Source organism: Muscardinus avellanarius (assembly GCF_963383645.1).
Source record: "Muscardinus avellanarius genome assembly, chromosome: 1".
In the NCBI taxonomy this organism is placed as follows: domain Eukaryota; kingdom Metazoa; phylum Chordata; class Mammalia; order Rodentia; family Gliridae; genus Muscardinus; species Muscardinus avellanarius.
In genome coordinates this window covers 230,620,510-230,633,755 of record NC_137786.1, presented here as the reverse complement: position 1 = coordinate 230,633,755, position 13,246 = coordinate 230,620,510, and positions in this window count along the sequence as shown.

Below are 13,246 nucleotides of genomic sequence, written 5' to 3'. Positions count from 1 at the left end.
AATATGTTACTCCAAGCCCTTCTGGCTCTCATGACTTGGTTTGGGAAGTCTGGAGTGATTCTAATTGGTTTGCCTCTGAATGTCACTTGGCCCTTTGTTTTTGTTGCCTTTAAGATTCTCTGCTTGGCTTCCACATTGGTCATTTTGACAATTATATGGCGTGGGGATCCTCTTCTCCGATCCTGTCTAAAGGGAGTTCTATAAGTTTCCTGGATCTGTGTATCAACCTCTTGCTCTATATTTGGAAAATTTTCTGCTATTACTTCCTTGAAGAGATTGTTGATCCCTTTGGTATCACTTTCTTTTCCCTCCTCTATTCCAATTATTCTTAGGTTAGCTCTCTTAAGATGGGCCCATATTTCTTCAATGTCAGATTCCTGCTGTTGGATATTTTTTTCTAGATTAGAAACTATGCATTCATTTTTGGATTGCTCATCTTCTAAGAGCGAGATTCTGTTCCCCATGTGGTCTAATCGGTTGTTTGTGCTTTGAATTGAGGCCTTTACTTCATTAATTGCATCCTTTATCTCTTTTTGGCTCTCTCTGAGTTCTTTTCGAAGCACCTCTATTATTTCTACAGTTATTTTCCTGATTTGATCTTCTAGAAATCTCTGATTTTCTGTTTTATCAGGTTCTGATGTTGTGGGGTTGTGCACATTCATTACTCCAGTGTTATTCCTCTTTCCCATGATTTCGGAGGTTTGTGCCTTCTCTGGGTTCTTCCCTTGGGTCACTATGGCTTCACTTAAGGTGCTCTGGATCTCGAGTCTGTATTATCTCAGACCCCACTACTCCTTTACTGGGTTGTATCACAGAATCTCCGACCCAGGGAGTCGATAGAGGCTGCTTTAAACTATGGGGGGTGCCAGGTTGCACGTTCTCCTATGGTGTGATATCTCTGCCACCACCACTCCCTCACTGGGTCAAGTCCCAGGAGGCCCAATACTGCGATTTCTCCTCTGTGGCCCGCAATTTGACTCACTGTTCTTGAGTACGCAGATGTAGCTGTACTGGACTCGGTGAATTCACTGCTGCTGCCGCCGCCGGTGGCAATATGGCGCCTCTGCCACGCCCTCGGCCATGAGGCTGGCGTATTTTTTCTTCTCTGGTTTTGATTTCCACTCTGAATCCCTGCAGCGTGTGCTGAGCTCAGCCACTGGGAGCTTTAAATGCTGTCTGCGCCGAAAGATCCCGCCTGGCTGTTCCGCAGCGGCTCACCTCGGCTTGCTGTAGCCGTCCGCTGAGTTCGCCGCTGCTGCCGGCAGTATGGCGCTGCTGCCGCGTCCTCGGGCGCGTGTGTCTCCTCTGTGGCCCTGAGCTCTGTTCTCAGTCCGCTTTCTCTCTGGAGCCTGGTGGTTTTTTTTGTTTTTCTGGTGATGGTGTTTTCTGGCTATGAAAGGCGCTCTTTTTGTGGTAATGGAGATTGGTTGTTAGCGGGACTCTTAAGCCCCGCTTTTCTCGGTCGCCATCTTCCCGGAACTCCGGCTTAGTCTTTTTATATTTTGACACAGGGTGTCACTGAGCTGCGAAGGACTACGCTAAGTAGCCGAGGCTGTCCTCAAACCTCCATCCTCCAGTCTCCCCATCCTGAAATCTGGGATTACAAACCTGTTCCATCAGGGGAGTGGTGAGTTGGCCCGGGCCACCCTCCCCCCTCATGCCATTTTTGCCATGGGGCTTTAACTATTTTCTGTATTCCTATTTTCTGTATTTCTATCTTTTTAATAAACTTCTTTAAATCTTCAGCAACTGTCCAAGCTATGCATATTTTTCTATTTTCTGTATTTCTATCTAATAAACTTCTTTAAATCTTAAAAAAAAAAAAACTGTTCCATCAAGCCTGGCTATTTACTTCTTTATTTATTTTTTATTTCTTTTCTTTGTGTGTGTGGCACTTGGGGACTGAACCCAGGGGCATTCCACCTCTGAGCTACACACCGAGCCCTATTTTATTTTATTTTATTTTATTTTATCTTTATTTTATTGGTACTGGGGATGGAACCCAGGGGCATTCTACCCCCCCGCCCTATTTTTTTATTCTTTATTTTGAAACAAGGTCTCACTGAGTTGCAAAGGACCTCACTAAGTAGCTGAGGCTGGTGGCGAACCACAATCCTCCTGTGTCAGCCTCCTGAATGCTGGGATTAAAACTGTGAGCCATCATGCCCAACTCCTACTTTATTTTTTTGAAACAGTCTTACTAAGTTGCCAAGGGCCTCACTAAACTGCCAAGGCTGACCTTGAACCTGAGTCTTCCAGTCTAGAGCTACCAAACACTCCCAGCTAACGTGTGTGTGTGTGTGTGTGTGTGTGTGTGTGTGTGTGTTACTGGGGAATGAACCCAGAAGCATTTGACCTCTGAGCCACACCCCCAGCCTGACGTTTTTTATGTTGAAACAGGACCTTGCTAAATTGCCAAGGCTAGTCTCACACTTGCAGTCCTCCTGTCTCAGCCTCCCAAGTTCAGGGATTACAAGCATGCACCACCAAGTTTGGCTAACATATTACTTTAAAATTTTTGTTTAAGCCTGGCATGGTGGCGCACGCTTGTAATCCCCGCGCTTGGGAGGCTGAGACAGGAGGATCGCACAGGTTCAAAGCCAGCCTCAGCTACTTAGTGAGGCTCTTGGCAACTTAGTGAGGCCGTGTTTCCAAATAAAATATAAAATAGGTCTGGGAGCAGAGCCCGGAGGTAGAAAGCCTCTGGGTTCCACCCCCAGTACCACCAAAAAAAAAAAAAATTTTTTTTTGTTTAGTTGGGCCTGGTGGCGCATGCTTGTAATCTCAGCATTTGGGAGGCTGAGACAGGAGGATTGCAGCTAGCAGACAGCCTCAGCTACTTAGTGAGGTCCTTTGCAACTCAGTGAGATCTTGTTTTAAAATAAAAAATAAAAGCCAGGCATGGCGGCACACTTTTGTAATCCCTGGCGCTTGGGAGGCAGAGACAGGAGGATCCTTGCTGGTTTAAGAGACTCTATTTCCAAATAAAAAATATAAAATGGGTCTGGGAGTGTAGCCCTGAGGTAGAAGGGTTCCATTCCTAGTACCACCAAATAAATAAATAAATAAATAGATAAAATAAAAATAAAATAAAGAATAAGCCAGGTGTGGTGGCACACACTTGTAATCTCAGCATTTGGGAGGCTGAGACAGGTGGATCGCTGTTCACGGACAGCCTCAGCTACTTAGTGAGGCCCTCCACAACTCAGTGAGACCTTGTTTCAAAATAAAGAATTAAAAAACAAAAAATTGGGCAGGGGTGAAGCTTGGAGGTCTAATGCCTCTGGGTTCCAGCCCCAGCCCCACAAAAATAAAGAAAGAAGAAAGAAAGAAAGAAGGAAGGAAGGAAGGAAGGTAGGTAGGTAGGTAGGTAGAATAAAAGCTGGGCATGGTGGCGAAATTTTTTAATCCCCACATTTGGGAGGCTGAGACAGGAGGATCGCTGTTTGTGGCCAGCCTTAGCTACTACTTAGTGAGGCCCTCCGCAACTTAGTGAGACCCTGTTTCAAATTAAAGAATAAGAAATAGGGTTGGGGGTGTAGCTCAGAGGTAGAATGCCCCAGGTTCCATTTCCAGTACTGCAAAAAAAATTTTGTGTGTGTGTGTGTTTAGCCAGGCGTGGTGGCACACAGTACTTGGGAGGCTAGGACAGAAGGATTGCAGGTTCAGGGACACACTCAGCAAGTAGTGAGACTCTCATCAACCTAGTGAGATCCTGATTCCAAATAAGAAATAAAATCGCCTCGGAGCGTAGCTTGAAAGTAGAATGCCTCTAGGTTAGTTTTTTTCACAGGGTGTGGTGGCCTATACCTATAATCCCATAGGAATATAAAGGCTTTCAGTCATCTATCAAGTCCCTATTTCCAAACAAACAAAAAATAAAAAGGTTTGGGGTTGTGCCTCAGAGATAGAATGCTCCTGAACTCAGTCTCCAGTAACACACACACATACACACACATACAGCAACATTAATAAATAATAAATAAATAAAAATTTGTTTTTCAAGCTAGCAGCATACTCCTGTAATCCCAGTCAGTACTTGAGAGGCTGAAACAGGAGGATCATAAATTCAAGGCTAGTCTGGACAATTTAGTGAGACCGGTGTTAAAATAAGGTGGGAGTGCCAGGCGTGGTGGTGCACACTTGTAATCCCAGCATTCAGGAGGCAGAGACAGGAGGATTGGGGTTTGAGAACAGCCTCAGCTACTACTTAGGCCCTTTGCAACTCAGTGAGACCCTGTTTCAAAATAAAGACTAAAAAGTAGGACTGGGGGTATAGCTCAGAGGTAGAATGCCCCTGGGTTCCATTCCTAGGATTGCAAAATAAATAAATATAAAATAAAAAGGCCAGCCAGGCTTGGTGGCACACACTTGTAATCCTAGCATTTGGAAGACTGAGACAGGAGGATCATGGTTCACAGCCAGCCTCAGCTACTTAGTGAGACCCTTTGCAACTCTGTGAGACCCTGTTTCAAAATAAGGAATAAAAAATAGGGCTGGGGCCGGGCGTGGTGGCGCACGCTTGTAATCCCTGCGCTTGGGAGGCAGAGACAGGAGGATCGCGCAGGTTCGAAGCCAGCCGCGCTGGTTTAGGAGACCCTGTTTCCAAATAAAAATGTAAAAATAGGTCTGGGAGTGTAGCCTGGAGGTAGAAGGGCTTCCAGGAACCCCAGTACCACCAAAAAAAAAAAAAAAAAAATAGAGCTGGGGGTGTAGCTTGGAGGTAGAATGCTCCTGGGTTCAACCCCCAGTGCTTCAAAAGATAAATAATAAATAAATAAATAAATAAAAAGGTCTACGGGTGTAGCTCAGAGGTAGAATGTCCTGGGTAGAATGTCTCATAGCTCAGCAACTATGAGGCCCAGCAATTGGGGCCGCAGTTCATAGGTGGAATGCTCTGGGTTTAATCCTTAGTACCACAAATAAGATAAAATGGCTGGGGTTGTAACTCAATGGTAGAGCACCCTTGGGTTCAATTCCCAGTACCAACAAAGAAGGGTGGAGGGCCTCATTAAGTATTTTGAAATAGGGTCTCACTGAGATGCAAAAAAGGGCCTCACCAAGTAGCTGAGGCTATCCGCAAACCTGGATCCTCCTATCTCAGCCTCCCAAATGGTGGGACTGTGCGCCACCACACCCAGCTGTCTGGGTTTGTCTGTTTGTTTGTTTATTTATTTATTTGGTCTGTGGATGGAACCCAGGGGCATTTGACCTCCGAGCTACACCCCCTGCCCTATTTTTCATTCTTTATTTTGAAACAGGGTCTCACTGAGTTGCAGAGGACCTCATTAGAAGCCTGTGCCACCACGCCCGGCCCTTTTTAGTTTTTATTTTGTAACAGGGTCTCACTAAGTTGCTGGTTTTGTTTTGTTTTGTTTGGTGGTCCTGGGGATGGAACCCTGGGACTTTCTACCTCTGGGCTACACCCCCAGCCCTATTTTTTTAATAATTTATTTGGAGCCGGGCGTGGTGGCGCACGCTTGTAATCCCCGCGCTTGGGAGGCAGAGACAGGAGGATCGCGCAGGTTCGAAGCTAGCCGCGCGCGCTGGCTTAGGAGACCCTGTTTCCAAATTAAAAAAGTGTAAAAATAGGTCTGGGAGTGTAGCCCGGAGATAGAAGGGCTTCCAGGAACCCCAGTACCACCAAAAAAAAAAAAAAAAAAAAAAAAAAAAAAATTTATTTGGAAACAGGGTCTCATTAAATTGCTGAGAACCTCCCTAAATAGCTGAAGCTGGCTTCGGACCTGCGTGATCCTCCTGTCTCCGTCTCCCAATCCCGGGGATTACAAGCCTGCGCCACCACGCCTGGCATCCCAGCCCTATCTTTTATTCTTTACTTTGAAACAGGGTCTCACTGAGTTGCAAAGGGCCTCACAAAGTAGCTGAGGCTGTCCACAAACCACGATCCTCCTGTTTCAGCCTCCCAAGCACTGGGATAACAAGCGTGGGCCACCACACTCATCTCTATTTTTTATTTTTAATTTGAAACAGAAGTCTTGCTTAGTTTATGAGAGTCTTACTACTTGCGAGTCTGTTCTCAAACCTGTGATCCTCCTGTTTCAAGAACTGAGATTACAGAGCTGGGCGTGGTGGCACACACTTGTAATCCCAGCATTCAGGAGGCTGAGACAGGAGGATCACAGTTTGAGGACAGCCTCAGCTACTTAGTGAGACCCTCCGCAACTCAGTGAGACCCTGTTTCAAAATAAAGAATAAGCTGGGCATGGTGGCACACGCTTGTAATCCCAGCATTCGGGAGGCTGAGACCGGAGGATTGCGGTTCACGGACAGCCTCAGCTACTAAGTGAGGCCCTCTGCAACTCAGTGAGACCCGGTTTAAAAAAAAAAAAAAAATAGGGCAGGGGGTGTAGCTCGGAGGTCGAATGCCCCTGGGTTCCATCCCCAGACCCGCAAAAAATAAAATAAAAATAAAAATAAAGAATAAAAAATAGGGAAGAGGGTGTAGCCCTGTGTTTCAGTCCCAGACCCTCAAAAAAAAAAAAAAAAAAAAAAAAGAACTGGGGCTATAGGCAGCAGTGCTACCAAGCCCAGCTCCACCAGAGATTTTATGGACTTGGTTGAATCAGTTCACTCCTTTGTACCCTCCAAACACTGAGTCAGCCGGGGTCAGAGGGCACAGAGGGAGGCCAGAGCTGGAGGGGGCGCTCGGCCTACAGGCTCCGGAGCCCTTGGCCTCCACCCTTGAACCCTGAGCTTGGACCCCAGTCACTGTCGCCCGACGCAGATGAGCCGGTGCCCCTCCGGTCAGCACTGCCAGGCTCGGGCCCGTCTCAGCAGGTGCCGGGATCGGTGGCCAGGCAGCGTTCAGCAGGCAGCAGACTGTGGTGGGGCTCTGAGCAGAGAGCTGGGCTGCCTCTGCGCCTCCACTAGCTCTGGAAAGGCAAGCACGCCAGCCTGTTCATCTCCCAGCGCCTTGGCCTCCTCACCCATACCATGGCCCAGCGCGTGACCCAGTAGAGACCAGCGTCCTGCCCCTGCCTCCCGGTTCCCAGCCAATGCCCGTCGTGGCTTTAACAGATGTTTGTGCACTCTAAGCCCCATGCGTTCACCCCATCACCCACTGCCCCTGCATCCTTTGCCTCCCAGACGCGGGGCCCTTGGAGATCGGAGGCAGGGTCCTGGCTTCGGGTAGGCCAAAGGCCTGCTTGCCTTCCTTCTTCAGAGGCCGGCACATCTGTCTTCAGAACAGGGTGTGCCCAAGTCTGACATGGTGACTCACGCCTACAATCCCCGTACACTGCACAGGAGGCTGAGATAGGAGGCTAGGAGGTTTGAGGACGGCTTCAGTAAGTAGTGAGACTCTCATCAACCTAATGAGACCTTGTTTCAAAAAGGGATAGGTGTGCCCTAGGAGAAAGGCACCTGGTTCTAGGGAGGTGGAAAAGTGACTCACTATCTCCCTGTGCCCTTGTGTGGTCTCTGAGGTCAGCAGGGCACCGCCTCGGCACCGCCTCGAGGCAGACAGAGGGAGGCCTGCAAGCTTATCAGGGCTCCTCTCACCCAGAACTGCACTGTTTACAAAGGTCCCCGTGCACCAGTCTTGTCTGGGCACAGGTGTGTGTGTACTTGTGTAGGCATGTGTGTGTGTGTGTGTGTGTGTGTGTGTGTGTGTGTGTGCCTGGAAGCTGGGGCTGGGGGCGCATCCATCTCTTCAGGAAGACACAGTCACAGAGCTGGGGTGCTCAGGGCCTGGCCGCCCCCTCCCAGCCACACCCCACACACTCCCTCCACTTTCTCTCCTGGGAGGGAAGGCGCTGCTTCAAAGGACAGTGATAGGAAATTTATTAGATCTTGTCTGGGTTTCCCCCAGAAACCAGGGCCTGTAAAAGCTCTGGAATTTCCTGAGTGAGAGGCAGGACAGGAGCCTCTTTTGTTATTCATAATAAGCCTCTTGGCACCACACCTGAGTTCAGGCTCCGGCGATCTCAAAGGGCAGGGTTGGAGGCGGGGATCCAGCCACATGACCCGAGGGTTGGAACTTTAGATCCCACCAGACAGAGAGACAGAGAGACAGAGAGACTGGAGAATCAGTGAACCTCTAATGGCCAGTGATCGGATGAGTAGTGCTTAACGTGGCTACATAAAAACCCTAACCAGCAGGGCGTGGTGGCGCACGCTTGTAATCCCCGCGCTTGGGAGGCTGAGACAGGAGGATCGCACAGGTTTGAAGCCAGCCTCAGCTACTTAGTGAGGCTCTCAGCAACTTAGTGAGACCCTGTTTCCAAATAAAGTATAAAATAGGTCTGGAAGTGTAGTCTGGGGGTAGGAAGCTCCTAGGTTCCATCCTCAGTACCACAAACAAGTAAAAACAAAAACAAAACGAAACAAACAAACAAACAAAAAACACAAAAAAAAACCCCTAACCAATGGGGATAGAGAGTTTCCTGGTCAGCCAGGAGGGCAGCACATCCCAAGTCCACCAGGACAGACATCCCTGTGCTCAGAAACCCTGGGTTCAATTCCTACTCACACACACACACACACACACACACACACACACACACACACGAAGCTGGGCATGGTGGAGCATGCCTATAACCCAGTATTTGGTAGGCTGACATAGGAGGTGCCCAAATTTAAAACCAGCTACAGCTACACCCCTAGTTCTATTTTATTTTATTTTTTGCAGTACTGGGAATGAAATCCAGTGGCTTTCTACATCTGAGCTACACCTCCAGCCCTATTTTTTATTCTTTCTTTCTTTCTTTCTTTCTTTCTTTCTTTCTTTCTTTCTTTCTTTCTTTCTTGGTGGTACTAGGGTTCTTGGAAGCCCTTCTACCTCCAGGCTACACTCCCAGACCTATTTTTTATACTTTTTTATTTGGAAACAGGGTCTCCTAAGCCAGCACACGCGGCTAGCTTCGAACCTGCATGATCCTCCTGTCTCTGCCTCCCAAGCGCGGGGGATTACAAGCGTGCGCCACCACACCCGGCCTTTCTATTCTTTATTTTGAAACAGGGTCTTATGGAGTTGCAAAGGGCCTACTAAGTAGCTGAGGGTGTCCTCGAACCAGGATCCCCCTGTCTCAGCCTCCCAAATGCTGAGATTACAAGCGTGCGCCACTATGCCCGGCTTTATTTGATTTATTTTGAAACAGCATCTCACTAAGTTGCAGAGGGCCTTGATAAATAGCTGAGGCTGGCTACAAATCTGCAATCCCCCTGTCTCAGCCTCCCAAATACCGGGATTACAAGTAGACCCCACCACACCTGACTGAAACCCTGTTTCAAAATTCAAAAATAAAAATAGGGCTGGGGGGTGGATTGGAGGTAGAATGACCCTGGGTTCAATTCCCAGTATCCCCAAACAATAAACAAACAAAAACACTAAGTAAATGCTTGTCAGAGTTCTAGAAACCATTATAGCAAATTAGTAAACACGAGGAAAGGATTGTGGGAGCCCCTAATTTGGGGCCGGATGGCCAGTAGGGTTGACCACTCAGGACTACCAATCGCGCGGGGCTGAGGCCTTCGCCTGTTGGGGCTCGCATTAAATTCATTCAGGTCTGTACTGAGAGAACTGAATCGTAAGACACAATTGGTATCAGAGTTTGAGGACTAGTGGGTGTGGGGACCCCCTCCTGCATTTGATGTCAGCAGTGTTTCCAGTGGCTGTGTGTGGCAAGCCACTGCCTTCCTTGAAGTTGGAATGGGGGAGAGGTTTTGGGGTGCCTAAAAAGAAAAAAACCTTTAAACCAGAGACATAGCGGTGCGTGTTTGTAATCTCAGCATTCAGGCATTAGGGAGGCTAGGACAGGAGGATCGCGGTTCGCACACAGCGTCAGCTACTTGGTAAGAAGGCCCTTTGCAACTCAGTGAGACCCTGTTTCAAAATAAAGATAAAAGCCGGGCGTGGTGGCGCACGCTTGTAATCCCCGCGCTTGGGAGGCTGAGACAGGAGGATCGCGCAGGTTCGAAGCCAGCCTCAGCTACTTAGTGAGGCTCTCGGCAATTTAGTGAGACCCTGTTTCCAAATAAAATATAAAATAGGTCTGGGATTGCAGCCCAAAGGTAGAAAGCCCCTGGGTTCCATCCCCAGTACCACACACACACACAAAAAAAACAAGATAAAAAATAGGGCTTGGAGGTAGAATGCCTCTGGGTTCCATCCCTAGTACCACATACAAAAAAAGGGGTCCCACTAAGTTGCAGAGGACCTCACTAAGTAGCTGAGGCTGGGGCAAACCTGAGAGCCTCCTGTCTTAATTCCCAAGTATTGGGATCATAAGCATGCCCCACCTCACCCGGCTCATAGGTTTTTCTTTTTAAGTAACCCCAAATCTATCTCCCATTCCAACTCCAAGGAAGGCAATGGCTGGAGGTGGCCGGCTTCAGAAAGCAAAGGAATCCTGGTGAGTGGGCTTTGGGGGGTGTGCTTCAGGACAGCAGCATTCTTATTTAGTTTATTTAATTTGGGGTACTGGGAACTGGACCCAGGGACATTCTACCTCTGAGCTACACCCCAGCTCTATTTCTTAGTTTTTATTAGGAAACAGGGTTTTTAGAAGTTGTAGATGGCCGGGCATGGTGGCGCATGCTTGTAATCCCAGCATTAGAGAGGCTGAGACTGGAGGATCGCAGTTAGAGGACAGTCTCAGCTACTTAGTGAGGCCTTTTGCAACTCAATGGGACCCTGTTTCAAAATAAAGAATAAAAAATAGGTGTGGCGGTAGAATGCCCCTGGGTTCCATCCCCAGTACTGCAAGAACAAACACACAAACAAACAAAAAAACTGTGTGCCACCATCCCCAGCTATTTTTCAATTTTTATTTTATTTTATTTTTCTGCGGTACTGGGGATGGAACTCAGAGGCACTCTGAGCTACACCTCCAGCCAACCCTATTTTATTCTTTATTTTAAAACATGGTCTCATTGAGTCGTAAAGGCCTATGTAGCTGAGTCTGTCTGCAAACCATGATCCTCCTATCTCAGCCTCCAGAAGGCTGGGATTACAAGCGTGTGCCACCATGCCCAGCTTTTTCAATTTTTTAAAATAGGCTCTCAGTAAGTTGTGGAGGGCCTCACTATAGTTCTGGAGGCTGGCCTTGAACCCGCAATCTTTCTGCCTCAAACTTCCAAGTACTGGGATTACAGGTGTGTGCCACCATGCCTAGCTTACTTTTTATTTTGAAAACAGGGTCTCATTAAGTTCTGGAGGGCCTCACTAAGTAGCTGAGGCTGTCCATGAACTGGGATCCTCCTGTCTCAGCCTCCCTCCGAATGCTGGGGTTACAAGTGTGCGCCACCACGCCCGGCTATTCTTTTTTATTTTGAAACAGGGTCTCACTGAGTTGCAAAGGGCCTAAGTACCTGAGGCTGTCCATGAACCACGATCCTCCTGTCTCAGCCTCCAAAGTGCTAAGATTACAGGCATGCGCCATCACACTCGGCATTATCCTTTCTTTTAAAACAGGGTCCCACTAAATTGTGGAGGGCCTCATTAAGTACCCGAGGCTGGCCACAAACCCATGATCTTCTTGTCTCAGCCACCCAAGGACTGGGAGTATAACCATGCACCTCCTCGCCCGGCTTGGTGTCGCAATTTATGACAAACTATTTTTGGGGTGGTACGGAGGATAGAACCCAGGGGCATTCTACCTCTGAATTACACCCCTAGCCTTATTTTGTATTCTTTGCAACAGGGTCTCAGTGAGTTGCAAAGGGCCTAAGTAGCTGATGGTGTCCATGAACAGAGATCCTCCTGTCTCAGCCTCACAAAGACCAACTCTGATATATGTTTTCTCAAGTGTAAAAACTCAGTGACAGGGCCCTGTTGTCTTAAAAGCTACAGGCATAAATGCAAACAGTGACACCACCAAGAAACCCCATGCAAGGAACACTTGTACTTTAACAGGCAGGATTTAGCGTTAGTCTTTCCAATTAGGCATTTTGCCAATCTGCAGAAACCTGGGCCGGAACTGGGAGGAAGTTGAGTGGCCTTCCTGTGGTCATGCGGTGGTAAGACACCAAGGACCCTGTATCCTTGACTGCTGCCTTTTTCTTCCTTTTCTTTCTTCTTTCTTTTTTGCAGGTCTGGGCATGGGACCCAGGGACATTCGACCTCCGAGCTATACCCCCAGCCCTATATTTTATTTATTTATTTATTTATTTATTTATTTATTTATTTACTTACTTACTTACTTACTTACTTAGCGGGTCTGGGTCTGGGGATGAAGCCAGGGGCATTTGATCTCCGAGCTACACCCCTGACCTATTTTTTATTCTTTATTTTGAAACCGGGTCTCACTGAGTTGCAAAGGTCCTAAGTAGCTGAGGCTGTCCGAGAACTGCGATCCTCCTGTCTCAGCCTCCCGAATGCTGGGATTACAAGCGTACGCCACCACGCCCAGCTCAAGCGGGCACCAAGACGCCCTCCCCTAGACAAGAACCCCGTGCATCCTCCAGCCTTCTCCTGAGCTTGTCACCTGGAGAATCTACCTGCCCCACAAGTGGCACCTGCTCAGGCCACCAGAGCCCACCCTGCCGGTGCCCAAGCCCCTCCTGATGGAGATGAGTTTCCTGGCCAGTGTCTGCAGGATTGATGCCCTCCCAGGTCTCCTGCACCCACCTCTCCCTAAATGCATACCTATCAGGAGCAGTGGGTGCGCAGACTACTTACGACACTTACTCATCATTTTTTGTGGTACTAGGGATTGAACCGAGGAACATTCTTCCTCTGAGCTACCATCAGCCTTTTTTTTTTTTTTGGGGGGGGGGTCTGGGGATGGAACCCAGGGGCATTCTACCTCTGAGCTACACCCTATGCCCTATTTTTTTTTTTTTTTTTTTGGTGGTACTGGGGTTCCTGGAAGCCCTTCTACCTCCAGGCTACACTCCCACGGGCTACACTCCCAGACCTATTTTTTAACATTATGTGGAAACAGGGTCTCTTAAGACAGCGAGGCTGGCTCCCAACCAGCGCTATCCTCCTGTCTCTGTCTCCCAAGCGCGGGGAATACAAGCGTGCGCCACCACGCCCGGCCCCTATTTTTTATTCTTTATTTTGAAACCAGGTCTCACTGAGTTGCGGAGGGCCTAAGTAGTTGAGGCTGTCCGCGAACTGCGATCCTCCGATCTCTGCCTCCCAAATGCTGGGATTACAAGCGTGCGCCACCACGCCCGGCTCCATCAGCCTTATTTTTATTTTTTGGTGGTACTGGGGTTCCTGGAAGCCCTTCTACCTCCGGGCTACACTCCCAAACCTATTTTATACTCTTTTATTTTT